This window comes from Euprymna scolopes, chromosome 23, assembly GCF_053919585.1.
Source record: "Euprymna scolopes isolate OS-2025 chromosome 23, ASM5391958v1, whole genome shotgun sequence".
NCBI classification, from domain to species: Eukaryota; Metazoa; Mollusca; class Cephalopoda; order Sepiida; family Sepiolidae; genus Euprymna; species Euprymna scolopes.
In genome coordinates, this window is record NC_136504.1 from 104,493,950 (window position 1) to 104,514,425 (window position 20,476).

General features: G+C 34.7%; 1 long non-coding RNA gene across 1 annotated transcript in view; it reads right to left on the minus strand.

Annotated features, from left to right (window-relative positions):
• Window positions 1-1,975: 1,975 nt before the first annotated feature.
• LOC145246109 (uncharacterized) overlaps window positions 1,976-20,476 on the minus strand; it is a 29,888-nt gene continuing 11,387 nt past the window's right edge. The window contains exon 2 of the long non-coding RNA XR_013863092.1: window positions 1,976-4,503. This is a non-coding gene — a long non-coding RNA (uncharacterized LOC145246109). The remainder of the gene's footprint in view (window positions 4,504-20,476) is intronic.

A 20,476-nucleotide genomic window follows, 5' to 3' on the forward strand; every position in this document is an offset into this window, starting at 1 on the left:
TTCGGAATCATTCTGTTGAACCCATAAATATGCATAGTATTTCGAACCGAACCCCTTATGTAATCCACAATGATATCATGTTCTCGCTCCATGATTGGGTAGAAGTCCAGAGTAATTTGTAATTGTATTTTGTTTTTTGACCGCATTGAAAATTGAGCCTTCAACCTAGAAGTGACTACAATTTTTAAAACTGAATTTTATCAAGTGCTCTATTCACTGTGCCAGGTGTCCTTGCACGTCCACAGTTATATTCTCTTAAAAACCTATCCAGCCCGAAAAATATGCATTAAATTTATTTTCCAAACTAATCCCACATATCTAATTCTAAATTAAGTTTTCTATTTTTCTAAAATCCCCTAAAAAAAGAATCTTATATTGTTGGGAAAGTAAGATTTAGCTCAAGATACTCATCTACAAATTTATCAACAAAGATTTAAATATAACTTTTTCAATTATTCTTTATTTATTATATAAGTTTATTGGTACACTTTAAAAAAATATATGTAAACTGTATAATGTGATATATATGTTCCTTAGCGCAACTGTATTACTTAAAAATATTTGCCACGTATATAAAATGCCCATGACTACAATTTCATAGGAAACTGCTACGAAAATGAAACAAAATAACAAAAGATGCAAATATTTGAGCACTAACATCTTTAATATAACCCAGAATTATATTTTCAAACAATTTTGATAAAGTGTTGATACAAATCCCTAACTTCAGATTTTCCCTTATGAATCTGAACTCTAGTCAAAGTCGGAGGTGTTTTCTTGCAATCATGGCACGTCATTTTTTTTATCCCATCGGACTACCTCTTATGCGTGGAGAAATTTTTTTTTAATTTATATGTGATGATGTGTACTGGTTTTCATGGACTAATTGATTGACCTAGGTCAGAGTTCAAGAATCATTAGAGGAATGGTGAAAGTTTGACATAAAATTTGTTTTTACACCAAAATAAGAATTTGGCTTTGAATTGAAATAATTCAGACATGATTATAGATGGAAAAACTCGCACTTTCGAATGTTCGCTGACACCAATTTGTCTCAAACGCTACCATAAGTCTGCACTGTCGAATACCATCCTTTAAACAGAACCTCCTTTAGAAATGTCTTGAATGGTTTAGTAACACTCTGTGCAAGCAACCAGATGACTTCATCCATACCATGTTAAACCCAGCCCCACTCCAGGGTTGGAAGAAATGACACAGTGGTCAGCTGAAAATCTGGCTCAACACAGTGAAGCAAGATGCTGATCTGATCCTATGTTCTCACTTCTAGAGTGCGACGCTGGAACCTCGAATGCCTGGACCTGATATTGATCACAGCTTCAAATGACGTGCCTGGCTGGTGTCTATATGAGATGCAAAGAATTGAAGTTGGAGGAATCAGCTCAACCGACCCATGATAAACACTGATACAACAAGAAACAACAACTGAAGATTTTCCCTTATAAATCTGGACTCTAGTCAAAGTCAGATGTATTTTCTTCTAATCATGGCACGTCGGGGTGAGGAGTTATTCCGTCCAACTAAGTGATGAGTGTGGAGAAATTATTGATAAATTAGATGTGCTGTTGTGTATGAATCTTCATGGAATAATCTATCAACCTACGTCAGAGTTAAAGAACCGTTCCAAAACGATTCCGAAAACAAGTGTGACACAAAATGGGTGTTTACACCAAAATAAGAACTTGTCTTGGAATTGAAAGAGTTCAGACATGATTATAGAGATGGTAAAAAAACTGCTAATTTCGAATGGATTAACTTTTAAGTTGTCTAATTTTAATAGAAAGAAATCAAAGTGTGGTTAATTCATTCTATTTATTTTGCATTAACTTTTCAAAACAGATTTGTTTATCACAAACAAAAAATGCTTTTCCACTGATTAATGTGAAAAAAGATTAGTATTTACAAAAGTTAGTAAGAATCAAAAAATAAAAATAATTGAAGGGATATTAAACAAGGATTTTTATTTAAGCAATCTGATTTTATTAGCAATGTTGGAAGTACAAAGAAAGTGATATACTCTAAACTGTGCACACTACAAACAGTGATGCATATAAATATGTTTAATATGTAATAATTGAATGTGATTTGAAGAAAGATGAATATAGGTCTGTTTATTATGTAAGAATTAAAAAATAAAAATGATTAAAAAACGTGATTTTAAGAAGGAATTTTTGGTCAGTAATTGAACGCACATAACTATTCAGAGTTGAGCCACGATTTTTGGTGACTACTCAATTGTCAGTTTTTAGTTGTTTAAGACAGAAATTTGATAAGTTATCTATCCCTATTTATTTCTTATTCTGGGATCGAACCAACTTTTTAAAAATCTTTCCAGACATTGTTTCTGGAACTGACACTTCTAACTTGCTTTCATTTCTTTGGGCTATATATCCATGGTCTTTTGCTCTGGACTTACATTGCTTGAAATTAAAGGAATGTTCTGGGCAACACAGTCCTAAAGTATATTTAATCTGGTTTAGGTCAACGACAGATATGTTCCAAGGAACAAGTCTTGTAAGGGCGATGCTGGTATTCTTGCTCTTTGCTTTGATAGCTCTTGAAATTTGGATTTTTGGGGAAATTGAAGTTTTTCCTTCATATTCATCAACTGTACTTTGATACTAATATTACAATGTTCTTCTTTTAGAGATAATTATTCAGCATGTTGTTCCAACAATTCTTCAGATAATGATAGTTGTTCAACTGTTCATACAAGTGAGGAAGAACTAAGGTTTACTTTTTGGCTATTCAGTCATTGTGAATAGACAGTTTGTGGTAATGGGAGATCTGTCAGGGAGATTTTGACAGAGGAGATCCTGAGGGTGAATTGGATTTGTGCTAGAGTGTCATGGACCTAGACTGTTTGTCTAGATCAGCAAATGACTTATTATGGGCTTCTGTCTGTATTTGGTGTGCAATGTGTTCACTGGTGATGGCAAGTATGGAACTGTAATAGGGTTTTCTAATGGACATTTTTTATTTGCTATTAGGGGCTCTATCTATTTACATATGTCTTAGTTCTGCTTTGCTAAACAAATTTCTGCTGTTATATCTTTGGCAGGTTATTTTTTAGGGTGGAATATTTTTCTTGCCTCGAAAGGGATGGAATAATATTTTTCCAACATCTTTGTCCTCTGCTTCTTATTGTGGTATTTGGCTGCAGCTTATTCTATAGCTGATAAAAGTGTCTACTTTACCTCCTTCTCCTTTTTAGCCTCCAGTCTCTATCTGCTTAATTCTTCCTCGATGTGAAGGTAGTCTTATTCCACCTACCTTAATGCTTTATTTTTTTATCTGTGTGTTCGCATGTGATATTTTAAATGTTGGTTCTGTGAAAATGCATACCCGCAAACTTGACAGGAATAAGGCTTCTCATCCGTGTGCGTTCGTAAGTGTGTTTTTAAATGAGAATTTTGTGAAAATGCCGAGTTACAAACTTTACACGAAAACGGTTTCTCCCCAGTGTGTGTTCTTAAATGTTTTTTTAGAGCGGAACTCCCTGAAAATGCAGAGCCACAGACTTGACAAAAATATGATTTCTCTTCCGTGTGAGTTCTCATGTGTTTTTTAAGATGAGCATTTTGTGAAAATGCAGAGTTACAAATTGAGCAAAAAAACGTTTTCTCTCCTGTGTGAGTATGTATGTGTTCTTTTAGAGAGGAACTTCTTGAAAATGCAGATCCGCAAATGTGACATAAAAACGGTCTCTCTCCTGTATGTGTTAGTAAATGGTTTTTTAGCGAAGATTTCTTTGAAAATGTAGACTCACAAATTTCACAAGAATATGGTTTCTCTCCAGTGTGTGTAAGCATGTGTGTTTTTAGATCGCAACTCTGAGAAAATGCTGACCCACAAACGTTACAAGCATATGGTTTCTCTCCTGTGTGTGTTCGTATATGGTTTTTAAGAGAAGATTTTTTGGAAAATGCAGACTCACAAATTTGACAAGAAAACGGTTTCTCACCTGTATGAGTTCGCATGTGCATTTTGAGATCGCCACTCTGAAAAAATGATGATCCACAAACTTGACAAGAATAAGGTTTTTCTCCTGTGTGGTTTCGTAAGTGGGTTTTTAGAGAAGAATTATGTGAAAACGAAGACCCACAAATTTGACAAGAATATGGTTTCTCTTCAGTACGTGTTTTCATGTGTGGTTTTAGATAGTCACTCTGCGAAAATGAAGACCCATAAACTAAAGGATACATTTTTTCTCCTGTGTGAGTGTCCATTTTAATCTTAGAAAATAATTTATACAAATGCACTTCCACTGCTTGGTACTGGCATACAGTTTTTAAAATTTACTTTTAACAAATTACTAATTAACTGACTTAATTTTTATTTTATGGATAATTATGTTAATGTCTTACATATTATACCGTTCTTTCACAAAAAATAGAATAGCACTTATCTAAAAGTAATAAAAAGGTTTTCTTTCTTCTTTGCTGAATTGAAAAACTGTCATCTTTTTCAATCCAAGTATATAATCTGTAAATAAAAAATATTGGGAATAATATTAACAGGACTATAAAGGTTTTGTTAAATAGAACAAGGTAAAAAGGTTACATTTATGTAACAACATTATTTGATTTTGGGATAAAAATTTTGAAAAAAACGTTTTTAGTATTTTTTTTGATTTATGTGTAAAAGTAATTAATTAATAATGTTTTATCTTTCAATTCGTTAAGCATTGACATTTAGCTTTTTTTGTTATTAGTTAAACACATTAAAAGCAACACTTGAGATTTGGTCATCTCAACTGAAAGGATTGTGAAAACTTGAAAATTCACAAAGTGAAAACTTACCTTGAAGTTGTAACTTCCTGGATTTTTGTTTGCAAAAACCTTTGCTAGTTTAGCTTCAGACCTCCAGATTTTAGGTGACCCTTTTTTTGTTCCCCTCAATGTAGGTGAGATGAGGGTTGTTGATATCGATTCTGTTTGCATGAAGCTAAAATGTTCAATTATATACTCTTGGTGGGATTATTTGAGCACCATTGACTAATGTTCTCTAACAAGGTAGAAATAACAATCCATGTTTCCTTATCAATGGAGAACCAACAATCCTCAGACAGAAGAAGGATAGGTGTTTGAAGAATCTTTAATAAACATTTCTTGGTTATCATAAATTATATGCTGGAAATAGTCTAACTATATTTCAAAACTGAAATATAAAACAGCTTTAATATTGGGATAATAACAGCGTTTGATTTCCGAGTTTGCTGTTAATTAATGTTGAATTAAACTGGAATATTTCATGACATGATAGACAATATGTCATATTTTCATAAGTTTTGATCAGGAACTAATATTTTGCCTACTTGAGTTTTATGTGGAAAACAAAGTCTCCAACATCTGGAGATTTGTCTAAAAATAATAATTGTCTAAAATGAACAATCAACATGCAAATGCGAATTCACGACACAACTGCAACAAAAGGAGCAAAACATTCATGAATATTCATTACTTTAATTTATTTATTGTGGACTATTATCCTCATCTTTCTTAGATGTTGCTTCACGACGTTTCAGCCAACTATTCCTCTGCCCTTCGTCAAGTGGCCTTCGGGGCCTGTGACGCAGTTGATAGAGATATTGAATCTCTACGGTTACAGGTGAGAATTATCTATAGATAGCGGTTTCAATCCTACCCAAAACCGGCCAGAGGTTTACTTGGCCCAAACGTGGTGAGACGACAAAAACTATGGATGGCAGTAATTACTGGGAATTCAGTTAGGAGATTCGGAGTTCCGTATCCCATCGCTGTTATCACCTGACAAAGGCCAGAGGAATAGTTAACCGAAACGTCATGAAGCAACATCAAAGAAAGACGAGGATAATAGTTCACAATAAATAAATTAATAGATATTACTCATCTCAATAATGAATTTCAATTAAATAATATATTTTCATTACTTTTTACTACATATTTCAAGAATATTAACATTATTTCTTTTCTTTTATTAAATAATTTACAACCTTTGTAACAAGTAATGAATAATTATTTCATTAAGATTTAACGCAAGGTTAAAAGAGAATCGAGTAATTAATTTTTGCAACTTTATAATTAGTAATGAATGGTCAATTGTTATATTTTAGTCTCAAAGTATTTTTTTCCTAATGAGATAAGAGAAGATTTATATGGGCGTTTCACATATCAGCTTAGTAGAGGAGGAACCTTACAATCTGGACAAAGCCAATTTTTATAGGGCATTGCAAATTATCATAGAGGCAGTACTAGTGGTGGGACGATTAATCGGAATCGGAATCGTTAATCGTAAGAATCGTGTATTTTGGGAGGTATCGGAATTGGAATCGCATCGTTAAAAAATACCTTAATTTTCCGATTCCTTCATTACGATTCTTTTAGTCTGATATTGGAAAAAAGAAAAACAATTCCTGATATTTCTAACCACAAGAGAGAAATAAAAAGAAACCAAAGAAATTCATTATTAACAGGGCAATGCTTAGTGCCCCTCCCTTACAAGGTTCATTCATTCAGATCTATTGTAATCAAAACTACAAAAGAGTTAACTTGAAAAGAAGTATGCAGGGCTCTACATTGCGAGTAAAAATAAAAAAAACGCTTATCTTTTTGGCGATTGTTTTTTTTACTGACAAATCTTCTAATACTGAATGAAAATGCTTTTTCAACTTATATTTTCTTAAAATAAAACGAGCAAAGTCAAATTATTTAAACAGTAAAAGGTTTAATAGAACAATATACTTTTTTTTCTTTATTTAAAAGAAGGCTTTTGAAAGAAATATCTCTAAAATGAAATTGATCACGTTGTATTATTTCGCAAAGTTTTGACAGTAGTCGGTTTCTTTTGAAGTTTCAAAAAAATCGACCCCATACCTATCTCTTCCAAACCTAAAGTTATTAAATAACCCCTTCGTTAATTTAAGGGTAATTAATTCAATTCAGTCAAGTTTTTTTTTTTTTTAATTTCATTGAAACAAAATCCATTATTTTTTTTTCTCCAGAAAGATAAAACCCTGAATTTGATTATATTAAAAGCAGAATAATATAATCTTTTTTCTAGAATTTTAAATTGAAAATTAAAAGTGTTTTGCGCAGTTCTTTGCCGAACGAAAAAGAAATTAATATATATATTTTTAAAAGGTTTTGTAATCAGTTAATTTTTATGTCTAAATAATATTTACGATTAATTAAATAATTTCATTTTAAAAAGTATTTATCAATAGAATTTTACTAAAGACTTATAGTTGGGTTTGTATTACTGTACACATAGATTCGAAAAAGTTGTCAAAAAACAAATATATAACAAATAAATGTTATCAAAGGCAAGATAAGTTATTTTTCTACCTAACTGGATATATTTTTCGGGTTTTTATTCAATGTAACATGTTTATTCAGCTCGAAAAGCATACAGTGTTTACCGATGTATTGGAAAATACAAAATGGCGCCCGACACTCTCTTTAACACGGTAAGTTTGGGAAAAGATGTTATAAATAATAAACTAGACAAAATACTGCTAGAAACTCGCTCAATATATGTTACCGTGACATATTTTGATATATATTCGGTGTTTTTTGTAATAGTATTTTGTCTAGTTTATTATTTATAACACCTTTTCCCAAACTTACCATGTTAAAGAGAGTGTCGGGCGCCATTTTGAATTTTCCAATACATCAGTAAACACTGCATGTTTTTCGAGCTGAATAAACATGTTACATTGAATAAAAACAAAAAAAATGTATCCAGTTTGGTAGAAAAGTAACTTATCTTGCCTTTGATAATATTTGTTTGTTATATATTTGTTTTTTGACAACTTTTTCGAATCTATGTGTACAGTAATACAAACCCGGTTATTTTGTATCTACGGCGCCATGTCACGTGGTATATATATTTTTTTTTTTTCATTACGCACGTTCATTTATAAATTATTAAATTAAATATTTATCTTTTTTATATTTAATTAGTATATATTTTCTTTCTCTTCCGCTATATTTTTTTTATTTAATTCATTAAATCTGTTAATTATGAGGACCAAAATAATGAATCGTGTGTATTTATTCTCTAATTTTCTTGTTTTTGTTCTGTTATATAAATTCTATTTTATTTGTTTTTTCTCTGAAGGATAAATTCTATTTTCTTTGAGTTTTTTTTCTGTATTCCAATTAAGTAAAATAAATTTTCTCTAGAATAAATTTGGCTAATTTTTCCGTTTAGTTTGCTATATAATAATTTTATTTAATCCAAAACACAACAGTGTAGACATAAAATATCTCTTCCAAAGTTAAGGAACATATTTGGGAACTACCGACCATAAGTATAAAACTACCTGGTATATTTCAAAACACTAAATTCCCTAGGAATCGAAATCGGAATCGTTAATCAATATTTTCCTGGAATCGGAATCGGAATCGTATAAAAATTAGGAATCGTCCCAACACTAGGCAGTACTATCATTTTTAACAGAACAAAGACAGGTATAATGTCTGTCATTCAAATTCAGTCTCTGCATATTCTTTTAGAAGAAACTTTTCTAACTTCCAAGAGATATAAATGTCTAAAAGAATTAATTTGTTCATAACCATCCTTTAGTAAACACCTGGAACAAACTCGTTCATCATTTCTATTAATGAGACGAAAAACTTTACGAAGACTCCAGAATGGTCTGGTCCAGTTTAGCGATTTCACTGGAACAACATCACCAACTCATATTTTTCAGTAAAATGGTTTATCATATTTCTATCTCTCTCCCTTAAAGAAAAGAGATATTCGTTTGGCCAGACTTTGCAGGATTTCTTTTGAAATTCCTTTTTTAACTTCAGATATTTTAATAATTTCACTTTACTTGGACGGTTGGGGCACAAATCATTAACCTCCTGGTTTCCCAATATAAACCATGGCTTATGATTGGGGGTCAGAATTTTCAATACCTCGTCAGTAGAAGCAACATAGGTAAAAAGGTCTCCACATCAGAAACAATTGTAAGGAAGCTGAAATACCCCCTTCCTTTCTCCCTTTCAGTTTATTTGTTAAAACATCGTTTAACAGTTTGTATCATATGCTCCCATGCACCTTGATGCCATACAGAAAAAAGGAGTTTGTGACGTAAGTAATCAAAGTTGATATGAATTATTTGAATTTGGCAGAAACAAATAGTCCTGATAACATAATAGCAGCTACAAAGGCGTTGACATTATTTGAATATACATAAGGAGGTACACCAAATAGGTTTGGAAATTTGATGAATGCCAGCAGAAATGACTGAGTGCTCATGTCAGGCAACATATGTAAGTGCACTGCTTTGAAATTCATACATGTACATATTGGCTTCTTCTTCATTAGTTTTTTCACCCACAACTGCTTTGTAAAATCAGCCACAACCTGATGAACAAAATTCACCCCATGTGCAAGCTACTCAGGGCCTGTAGGGGCCTCAAATGGCAAATAATTAACGTTTTCGTTTTACAAATGATACAATGATTTTCGCGACTGTCCTCCCTTAGGAATCAAAATTCCATCAATCTCAATTTAATATCGGACATGTTTTGAGATTTCAACAATGCAAATGTGTTTCCTTGATCACAAGTTCAGTTAAATGATGACGTTTTCCCAACAAAATATGATGTTTGATGTCATAAGAATGAACATCAGATTTTGAATCCTGCCCTTAGTTTTTAACAAGCCTTTACTGTCAATAAACTGTCCAATGGCAGTGACTCTAGGTTAAACATATCTTCCAGACGTTCAGATCTTGCAATTTGCAGGGGAAATCTTCTCTCCAACACACCCAATCAAAGCCATAGAATCTAGTAAAGAGATATCTAGTAAGGAGATCAACAGAGTTTTCCAAGAAGAAACATATTTGAATTGAGGTTAGATTCTAATACAAACTTTAATCACCTCTAACATTATTCTTATGTCCTTTATTCCGTTTTCCACAAAAGGATCCCCTTTAGTTCCCTTTCTATTTAGACCCGAAGGTAAAGCCACTAAGGCATCAGAGACCATATACAAGTATTGAATGTTGACAGGCTTTAAGACACTAGGAATCCTTAATAGCAAGATAGATGGCCATACGTTCCAAGGTACAAAGAGTCTTATTTTCAAGAGGGATTGTGGCATTATTTGTTATGTGCCACTCTCAGCATAGTAACAGAAATATTTTTGCTGAGTGATGAGGCCTGTCATATAAGGGTTAGGCAATAGATTTTCCATAATCCAATATTTACAGAATTCTCTTTTCTAGACTGACCAGCGTGCAGTGAACACATATTTTGGTGTCTCTGTTGGGAGAGAAAGAAAAATTAGCTAAGGTAGCCTAGGCTAGGATAAAAGAATTCATTTGTAATTTAATACCATTTGTTTCATTAATGTATAATATTGCAAAATAAAGCAGTGAGGTTTTTACAAATCTGTTGCATGTAATTTGTTACTATCCAAGCAGACAGCGCAGCCAGAAATCGACGCCAAGCAGACCTCATAGCCAGAACGACCCAATGATGCGATGGTCTAAGATAGACAATGGCTAAGCAGAGGAGGTCCTTTTTGAATACCGTTTGATCACACTGGTGGGCTTGATGTTCACATAAATGAAGTAACACTCCAGCAAACGATTGTAATAATTATGCTTAACAGTTGACCATCAATTGTCTACACTAGTGGAACTAGAAACCAGGGTTGCAGAGTTGGATGGTGAAAGTCTGACTCCGACTCCTTGAATTCCTGGAATGCTGACTCCGACTCCTTTGATATCTTAGACTCCGACTCTGACTTCTGACTCCAACTCCTTGGCCCCTATGTGGAAATCTATTCTGCAGATTCATATACCAGCCTCCCACGCCTATTCAGCATTTCATAATTACTTTTCATGTACATCACTTTTTATGTTTAACATTCACTTGTATGATAAATATACTCACATATACACTCTACCAGCTCTATTTATTTATTTAATGTTAACTCATAACAAGGCATATCACCACTTGGACGAAAAAGGCTACTTTTTGGGATCATGTCTAGGAAAGATTAGCGAGATGTCGATTCATGTTACATTTAAACTTCTGCATATCAGTATAACTAGGAAAGCAGATAGCAGGAAGGGGATTCCAAAGTCTAGCTGTTCAAGGGAAAAGACTATTAGAATAGAAAGCTTTCTGGCATCCAGGGACTTCAATAGTGAAGGGGTGAGATCTTATTGCTAAACAGGTTTGTCGGAGATATGTACGGGGTGCAAGTGCAACGAGTTCATCAGAACACATTCAATTAAAACAGGCACAGAAATGCAACATTCTGGCGATGGGACAGGGGCTGGAGACTAGTTGATAAAGTGGGACTGATTAGATTGACAACTCTTTTTTGGCACCTATCCAAGATGGAGAGGCTAGAGCTAGATACACCAGCTCAGATGTGGCAACAATACTCCATGCATGAGCGAATGGTGGCCTTGTAGAGGTATGGGATACTCACAGGTGTGAGTAGTCTTCTAGCTCGATAGAGGGAACCAACCATCTTTGCAGCAGTCTTTGCAATGTCTTCTGTGTATTTGTTCCAGTTCATATTGCCCGCAAAGTAAAATATGGTAAAATAGTCTCAAAAAAGGTATTTGAAGGTAGAATGCTCAGGTAGGGTGTTATTTTTCATTGATATAGGCGGTTTGAGAGGCGTCTTGTAATTGTTAAAGGAGAGCAGCTTAGTTTTACTAGCATTAAATGTTACCATCCATTTGCGTCCCCATTCAGTTATGGTCTGGAGGTAATTTTCTAATGATTCTGCCATTGTCTTAGATTTATGTACATCTGTTTTTCCCTAATGCATATTATGGAGCATTGTATCATAAGCAAATATACCAATCTCGGACACAATATTATCAGGGAGGTCGTTTTTGAATATCAGGGATAATAATGGTCTAAGGATCGACCCCTGAGACACTCCCGCATTAATGTTATGCTGCTTGGATGTATGTCCATCAATGATAACCTGTGTGCTTTTATTGTCTAAGATGAATTTAATTATATTTAGCATATGTCCAGTTTTAACATATGATTTAATTTTCATTAGCAACCATTTGTGCCAGACTTTGTCAAAGACCTTGGATGTATCAAGGGCTGCAGCTGTGGCTCCACCCTCTTGATCCAGTACATGGTAAATGCATTCACAGATAAATGTAAAATATATGCAGTAGAATGACATTACCTGAATCCATACTGTTTGCCAGAGAGATTTGCTTTTGTGAGGTGGTGAACTAATGCTTGATTATTAAGGTCTAAAATATTTTAGTGAAGAGGGGAAAGAGATTAATGGGGCGATAACTGAGAGGGTCTGTGCTTTCATCAGAATTCTTGTATATTGGTACCATAGAGGCCATCTTCCAGCTATTAGGGAAGCAAGATTCAGCAAGCCATTTATTGTAGAGCTTGGAAAGTATGGGGGCTAGCTCAGTTAAACATTTCTTAATTAATATAGCAGAGATGAGATCAGGCCCACATGCCTTTGAGGTGTCTAAGCTTTTTATGATGTTGCAGACATGAGAAGGGGTGACTTTTACATTATCTAATGTGGCTTTAGTCCGCATAGGAAAATTTGGGAGGGAGTTGTTTGTTGGTTCTAAGGTGGAGTTAGAGGTCTTCTCCGTTACCGTGCATGCAACCTTCTGGTTGTTGCTTAGTGGAGGAATTACTGATTATGCTTTATTCACTACACTAGTATAGATTTTTCAGAAATCACGAATTCCTATCTTTGGTAATTCTATGCATTCCCTGATTATTTCAGCATGATTTCTTTTGGCTATCACTATTTCTCTCTTACAATGATTTCTAGCATCTACGAATTTTGCCTATTTGTATTTGACTTATGACATACAAACTGGTGGAATGCATGCTGTCTTTGTGCCATAGCAGCTGCACAATCTGTAGTGAACCATGGGGGGGGGCTTGCTATAATACTTCTGTGTGGGAACATGTGCTTCAATTCCCACTTTGCACAATTCAGTTGTCTCACTGGCATACTGTTCAGCAGAAAGAGAGAAGATATCGGTCCATGAAGGATCTTGGATGTGCTCTCTAATGGTTCCTCAGTAAGCCCTGCTGTAGTACCTTGTGGTTTTCAGCAATGATTCCTCACCTTTAGGTTGGGATTTAAATGTGATGTCAACTGATACCACTAGGTGATCTGTGCTTCCAAGTGGACAGTGGTATTAGTCACACAATCCTCAGGTACTGTGGTGAAGAATAGGTCTAGAAGTGAAGCCTGCTAAGGTTCACGATCTTGTAGGTGAGTTGGAAACATTACTGTGTGAGGGAATAAGCTATAGAGAAGCTATAAGTAGAGCATCCAGCTGCATCTGTGTAACTTGAGAAAACAAGCCAATTTTTATCATGGACATTAAAGTCACCAAACGCATGTATTTGGGCATTACTATCCAAGGAGAGTGCTGCATCTATACTATCGCAGACATGATCGATTAGGGTACAATCTTGACTTGAGGAAAAGCGTCAGAGACAATATAAGTAACTAACGCAGTGATGAAATGTTAGTCGAAAGAACATAAAAGCCTGGTCATCCCATTCAAGATTTTTTTTATCCGGTTTAAGGGAGAGTGCAATGAATATAGACTCTATACGCGTGTATACATCTATCTGAGTTCTTATAGCAAAGAAGGAGATATCCTGCCATGTTAAAGTAGTTGGAGGGGATTGAAGAATGTATGTTTGTTTCACTTAATGCTAACATGTCCAGGGAGTTTACTAAAAGGTAAGACTCTATATCATCTATATGCTCACGGATATTTGTGAAAACTAGCCTCAAAGCAAAGGCGAATTGGTTTTGTTTGGGTGGTTGTCTGGTTTTATTGCAGTACTTGTTTGGGTTGTCATTAATTAGGTTTTTGTTTAATGTTAGGTTAGGGAAGAGTGTTGAGCAAAATGGGCGTGTTTTGATAGCCAAGTCCAGCCTAGAATGTGTGAAATGAAAGCCAACCAGATATAGCAGCAGGGTCCCTTCCCATGTGTGACATGACACTACAACTATCTTGATATTATACATCTCATGATAGAGCAGCCAATTTAAGTGTTACCAATGAGTTAAGACTTTGTACTGTCAGTCGGAAACAGCAGCAACACAAACTGTCAATCAGTTACCCTCAACTTCTCAGACAAGACCGGCCAAAACAAGACTAGTGAGCACAAGTGGCATGCCATTGCTCAAAACGACAACATACTAAAATAAGGCTCACTTGGATGCCATTGGAGATCACATCAGAGATGCCCCATGGGGAAATATCTTTTCTCTTCCTGAAGAATAGTGCGCAAATGAGATTACTGAATGGTTCAAAGCAGCAATTGAAGCAAATGTTCCTACATGGAAGTTCTATAGCAAACCCCATTCTTCCCAATGGTTTACTTCTATGTGCGCAGCTGCCATTGCTCAGAGGCAACATGCATACCATAAATTTATCCAGCGTAAGTCCTGTACAAACAAACAAAGTATATAAAAGCTAGTAGTAATTGTAAAAAAGAAGTAGCAACAGCTATGAGTGAATATACGGAAACCACCAGGAAACGCATTGAAGTGCAGAAATTAGGAACTCATGATTTCTGAAAAATCTACAATAGTGTAGTAAATAATGGGCAATCAAAAATTCCCCCACTATCCAACAATCATGCGGTTGTTTGCACAGCAACTGAGAAAGCTAACATGTTTGCTCGTTATTTTCTCTCAAACTCTACCTTGAACCCAGCAAACCATTCCCTCCCTGACTTTCTTCTGTGGACAAAAACCACACTAGATAGTCTGAAAATTGCCCCTTCTCGAGTACATGATATCATAAAAACCTAGACACCTTAAAAGCATGTGGACCTGATCTCATCCTGGCTGTGCTATTAAAAAAATGCTCTGCTGAGGTTGCTCTAGTTCTCTCCAAACTCTTTAACAAATATCTTAACCAATCTTGCTTTCCTTACAGCTGGAATACTACTTCTGTGGCACCAGTTTATAACAAACTGACCCATTAAATTATTGCCTAATTAACCTCCTCCCGCTTTTCGCCAAAATATGTGAGTCTTTAATTAATCAAACTCTAGTTCACCATCTTACAGCTGCTAAACTTCTGTTTGACCATCAATATGGATTTAGGCAAGCCCATTCTACTACAGATATTCTAACTGTAATCTCTGAATGTATATAGCAAGCACTAGATAAGGCAGGGGAGAAGAGGGCAGTAGCCCTATATATATCTAAGGCTTTTGACAGGGTATGGCACGATGGTCTTCTCATGAAAATAAAATCTATGGTATTTATGCTATTACTGGACGAATGCTTAACATAATTAAATCCTTCTTAAATGAGAGAAGAATCCAGGTTGTTCTCGATGGGTGTATATCCAAACAATATGATATAAATGTAGATGTACCTCAGGGATCGATCCTTACCTGATAAAAATTGTCTCTGCCATGGGTATATTTGCCGATGACACCATGCTCTATGGCAGGCCTGTGGAGAAAACTAATGAGCACATATCTAAGGCAATGGTGGAAACCTAAGAGGAAGACCTTCAATTTATAGTGGAATGGGGTCAGAAATGGATGGTAACGTTCAAAGCTGCCAAGACAAAACTTGTTTCCTTTATAATTACATGAAACCTTACCAACCACCAATAGCTATTGCTAAAGATACATTAGCTGAAAGTACTTCATTCAAACTCCTCGACTTAACGTTCACAGGGAACATGAGTTGGACTAAATACATTGAGATCATTTCCAAGGCTGCTGCAAAGAATGTAGGCTCTCTTTACCGTGCTAGAAAGATACTTAGACCTGAAATATCCTGTACCTCTACAAAGCCACCATTTGCCCACATATCGAGTGCTGCTGTCACATTTGGGATGGTGCATCTGCTACTAGTCTCTCGCTCCTGGACAGTGTTCAAAAGAGAGTCGTCAACCTGATAGGTCCTGAACTGTTATCTAAGCTTCAGCCACTGTCCTGTTGACGAAATATTGCATCCCTCTGCTTGTTTTACAAGTATTTTAATGGTGGATGCTCTGACGAACTACAAGCTATTGTACCCCCTCGATGTAAATACCCCCAACAAACCCGACAAGCAGTGAAGTGCCACCCCTATACAATAAAGATCCCCAGATGTAAGAAAGCCTTTTACTCTAATAACTTCTTACCCAGAACTGCTAGACTTTGGAATTCTCTTCCGGGTTCCTGCTTCTCCAACTGTAGTGACATGCAAAAGTTCAAGTGTAATGTGAACAGACATCTTGCTACTAAACTCCCTACATAGTAGCCCTAAAACTAAGGTTCCTGATAGTAGCCCCCTACATCAAAGTGGCAATGCGCCTTATTTGGTTGGAAAATATAATTTAAAAAAAAAACTTGTAAAACCAGACAGGAAAAACATGTAAAAAAATAAATTCATTGGACTTAAGGAGTCGGTATTGAATAAAAAATTCCGACTCCGATTCCTTGTACTCTTAGAAATCTGACTCCAACTCTGACTAAAACCTCCGACTCCGACTCCGCAACCCTGCTAGAAACGTTTTATGACAATCAAGTAACATCCCACTGACAAATGGATGGGTTTTTATTTTGTGCCATCAAAAACCAATTATATTCCTTATATAGAAATAAGGTCAACCCTGCAAAGTTTAAAAAATTCTAGATGATCTTAAAACGATCGTGTTAACTAATAGTAACCATTGGCTGTGATTGTCAGCAGTGGTGGTTGCTGGCGATTAGTGCTGGTTTGGGGCAATTACTTGTAAGCACTGGCTGCTGTTAAAACTGGAACTAACATACAGCCATGATCAGTGTCCACCTCCATTGGAAAACTTTAATCTGAAACCATCTCTCTTTAACTGTCGGGCACTGGCTATTCCAGGATGTCTTTGGCGGGCATTAATCATCACTGGCAGTCAGTGCTGTTTGAGGTTGTTATTTGTATTTACTGACATTTACTGGGGTCGACTATTGGAATTTGGCTGCCTTTAAAACTATCATTGTTTGTTTACCGCACAGACAATAGTCATTAGCAGATATGACCAGTATTTGCTGCCATTTTTCAGCTCTGGAATTAAGTTTAGGTGGTTATTTTAGATTGAAACTATCTGTCATGACCAGTGTCAGGCCTCATTGAAATAAAATCAACCATGCTTACTGTAATTTCTTGACAGAGGCTAGCATTGGCATGTACTGGGATGTAAATTGCTTATCTTCAAATGTCAGTCAGGGTCATCTAATGGTGGCCATTGCTCTTTTAACATGGTTACTGTCACTGCATGGCATGGCAGTCACTTGCAGGAACTGGAGATTTTAGACTGTTTCTATATTTTGAGGAATATGGACCATGCTATTTTTATATGATGTAACAATCAAATGTAACTTTATGCATATAATAATAATAATAATAATAATAATAATAATAATAATAATACCCTTAATAATACTAACAAGTGAAGCATGCATTGTCCCCCATGACTGCACAGTGGACGAGGCATAAAGAAAATGACTAAGTTCAGCATTTGCCCTCCCCCATCATTTAGCCCCAAAATTCCCAAGGGTATGTCAAATCCTAGTGAAAATGACCAAATGGTGCAGTTTTAGGCCTTAACATATGTAAATTTGAGTTCTGCACTATGCAAAAAAAGAAAAGTCCATCATTTGCCCCCCCCCAATTTAGTCCGAAAAGCCACCAAGGCCTTAACATATTTAAATTTAAGTTCAGCATCATGCAAAACTGCTAAATAGACATACACAGAAAATTTTAGACAAATATGTTAAAATAGTCCTTAAAATGGAGTGTTTTTATTAACCCTAAAAGAGCTCCTGGCACACAACCCAGAATTATCACAAAGTATAGACAATCAACATTATATAGAAATTACAACTTTTCAGAAAGTTTATATCCGAAGCATCAATTATTTTTAATAAGCACAAAAGTGCCAATTTTAGCCATTTTAACCCAAAGGCACCCCTAGGAAGGCAACCAGAGTTTTTCCGGAAAATCCATTCCGTTACTTTTTACTCATATATTGTTTAATGTTTGTGCAAAATTTCCAAAATTTCTAAGCTTTGTTATTGAGAAAAGTGCAGACAGATGAACAGACGAATAGACAATAGTGAATTTACAGGTTCACCTTCCTTTTGACGGGGATTAATAACAATAATAATGATTACAACATAATAACACTAATAATATGCTACAATATAATGTTCTTAATTGTTTGGTAAAAAGTAGAATACAATTTCTTTGTTGCAATAGTATGAATCTGTTTTTGTATAATAAAAATAAATTACTTCAATATTTAGTGATGTCTGTATATTTTTTTTAAATCTCAGGCTTACAATAATAATAATAATAATAATAATAATAATAATAATTTTATATTGTTGGCCGAGCAGAAAAGTAAATTATCTGTTATTTGTCTTCCTATCAGTTTATCTAATTACTGGTGTATCTATCTATCTATAAATCTATCTAGCTGGCAAAATAAACAAGAGATGTGAACTATGTGTTGATAAGGTTAGCAAAACATGTCAGACTTTGTCAAACTGTGAACTGGTCAAGTTTGCAGCAGAAGGTCTGCACAGCTGACCGGTGGGACGTGTCATCTGTCACGTGTTCTGGTTTGTTGGAGCAAAGTTTGAGTTGAATTTCAGACATTGAAGAAAGTGGATGGGTTAATGGGTCTTCCCCCTCTGAGAGGGAGATGACATGTCTCAAAATAGAGACTAGAAACCCAGAGGCCAGAGATTTACTTTCCATTCTTCTGAATAACAACATCTGAGAAGTTAAATAAAATCTTATAGAAAACAAATCGGCGTCTTGGATCGTTTGAAACAGCTTTATCCAACAGATTCCAGCTCCATCCATGTACATATGAAATTTTCAGGTAGAACAACAGACAGAGGGCCAACAATGCAGTTAAAAGGTGTTGTAAATACATGTCTGACACACATGCATGCATCAACACCAACACAAGGTTTATCAGGCCATGAAATAGACTGTTACAGATATACGTAGATAAGACAACATATGGTTCATATAGTGTAGAACCAACAGATATGTTTATTAAAGTCTTAGGAGTTACCGAGATGTCATGAAAATCTGTCAGTTTTCCAATAAAGCATTTTTAAAAGATAAAACTATTATATATTTTTTAGTATGAATAAAAATTAAAATACGATATTGTTTTCATTGTTAGGTGAAAGTACAGAATAGGTGTGAATATTAGTGTCTGCTTTTCTCCTAATCATCTCTTAAATGAATAAGACTGTTCATTTTCAGTAGTAACTTTAATAATAAGAATACTGATAATAACAATAAATAATAGAAGTAATAGTAATAATAACACTAATAAAAATATCAACAAATATATTAGTAATAATAACACTAATAAAAATATCAACAAATATATTAGCAATAATAACACTAATAAAAATATCAACAAATATATTAGCAATAATAACACTAATAAAAATATCAACAAATATATTAGTAATAATAACACTAATAAAAATATCAACAAATATATAAGTAATTATACTTATAACAATAACAGCAAATGTATTAGTAATACTAATATAAGAAATGAAGCATGCATGGTCCCCCATGTGTGCACAGTGAACGAGGCATAAAAAATGACTAAGTTTAGCATCACCCCACCCCCCATTCAGCTCCAAAAGTCCAAAGGGGGCGCCAAATCCTGGTGTAAATGAATAAACAGTGCAGTTTTAGGCCTTAACATATGTAAATTTGAGTTTTGCACCATGCAAAAACAGAAATAAGTCCACCATTTGCCCCCCCCCACCATTTAGCTCGAAAAGTCCCCAAGGCTTTAACGTATTTAAATTTAAGTTCAGCATCATGCAAAATTGTTAAATGGACATACACAGAAAATTTGGAATAAATATGGTAAAATAGTCCCAAAAATAGAGTGGTTCTGTAAGCCCTAAAAGAGCCCCTGGCACACACCCAAAAGTTATTGCAAAGTATAGACAAACAAAATTACATAGAAATCAGTTACTTACAACTTTTCAGACAGTTTTATAAAAATTCAAGGCATTAATTTTTTTTAATAAGCACAAAAGTGTCAAATTTAGCCATTTTAACCCGAAAGACATCCCTAGGGGGTGCAACCAGAGTTTTACTGGAGAATTCGTTCTATTACATTTTTACTTATATCATGTTTAATGTTTGTACAAAATTTCAAAAAATTCCAACACATAGTTATTGAGAAAAGTGCAGACAGATGAGAGGATGAACAGACAAGGGTGAATTTATAGGTCCACCCTCGTTTTGTCAGGGGATCAATTTCAGTAATAGTAATAGTTGTGATAACAGTCATAGAAACAAGTTTTCAAGGGTGGTGTGTGCATATTGTATGAAGTTACCGACACTTGAACTTGAAACCCAACCGATAAGAAATAAAAAGGTGACATAAGTAAATTAAGATGTGGTCAAATTTGAGCATATAAAAAGG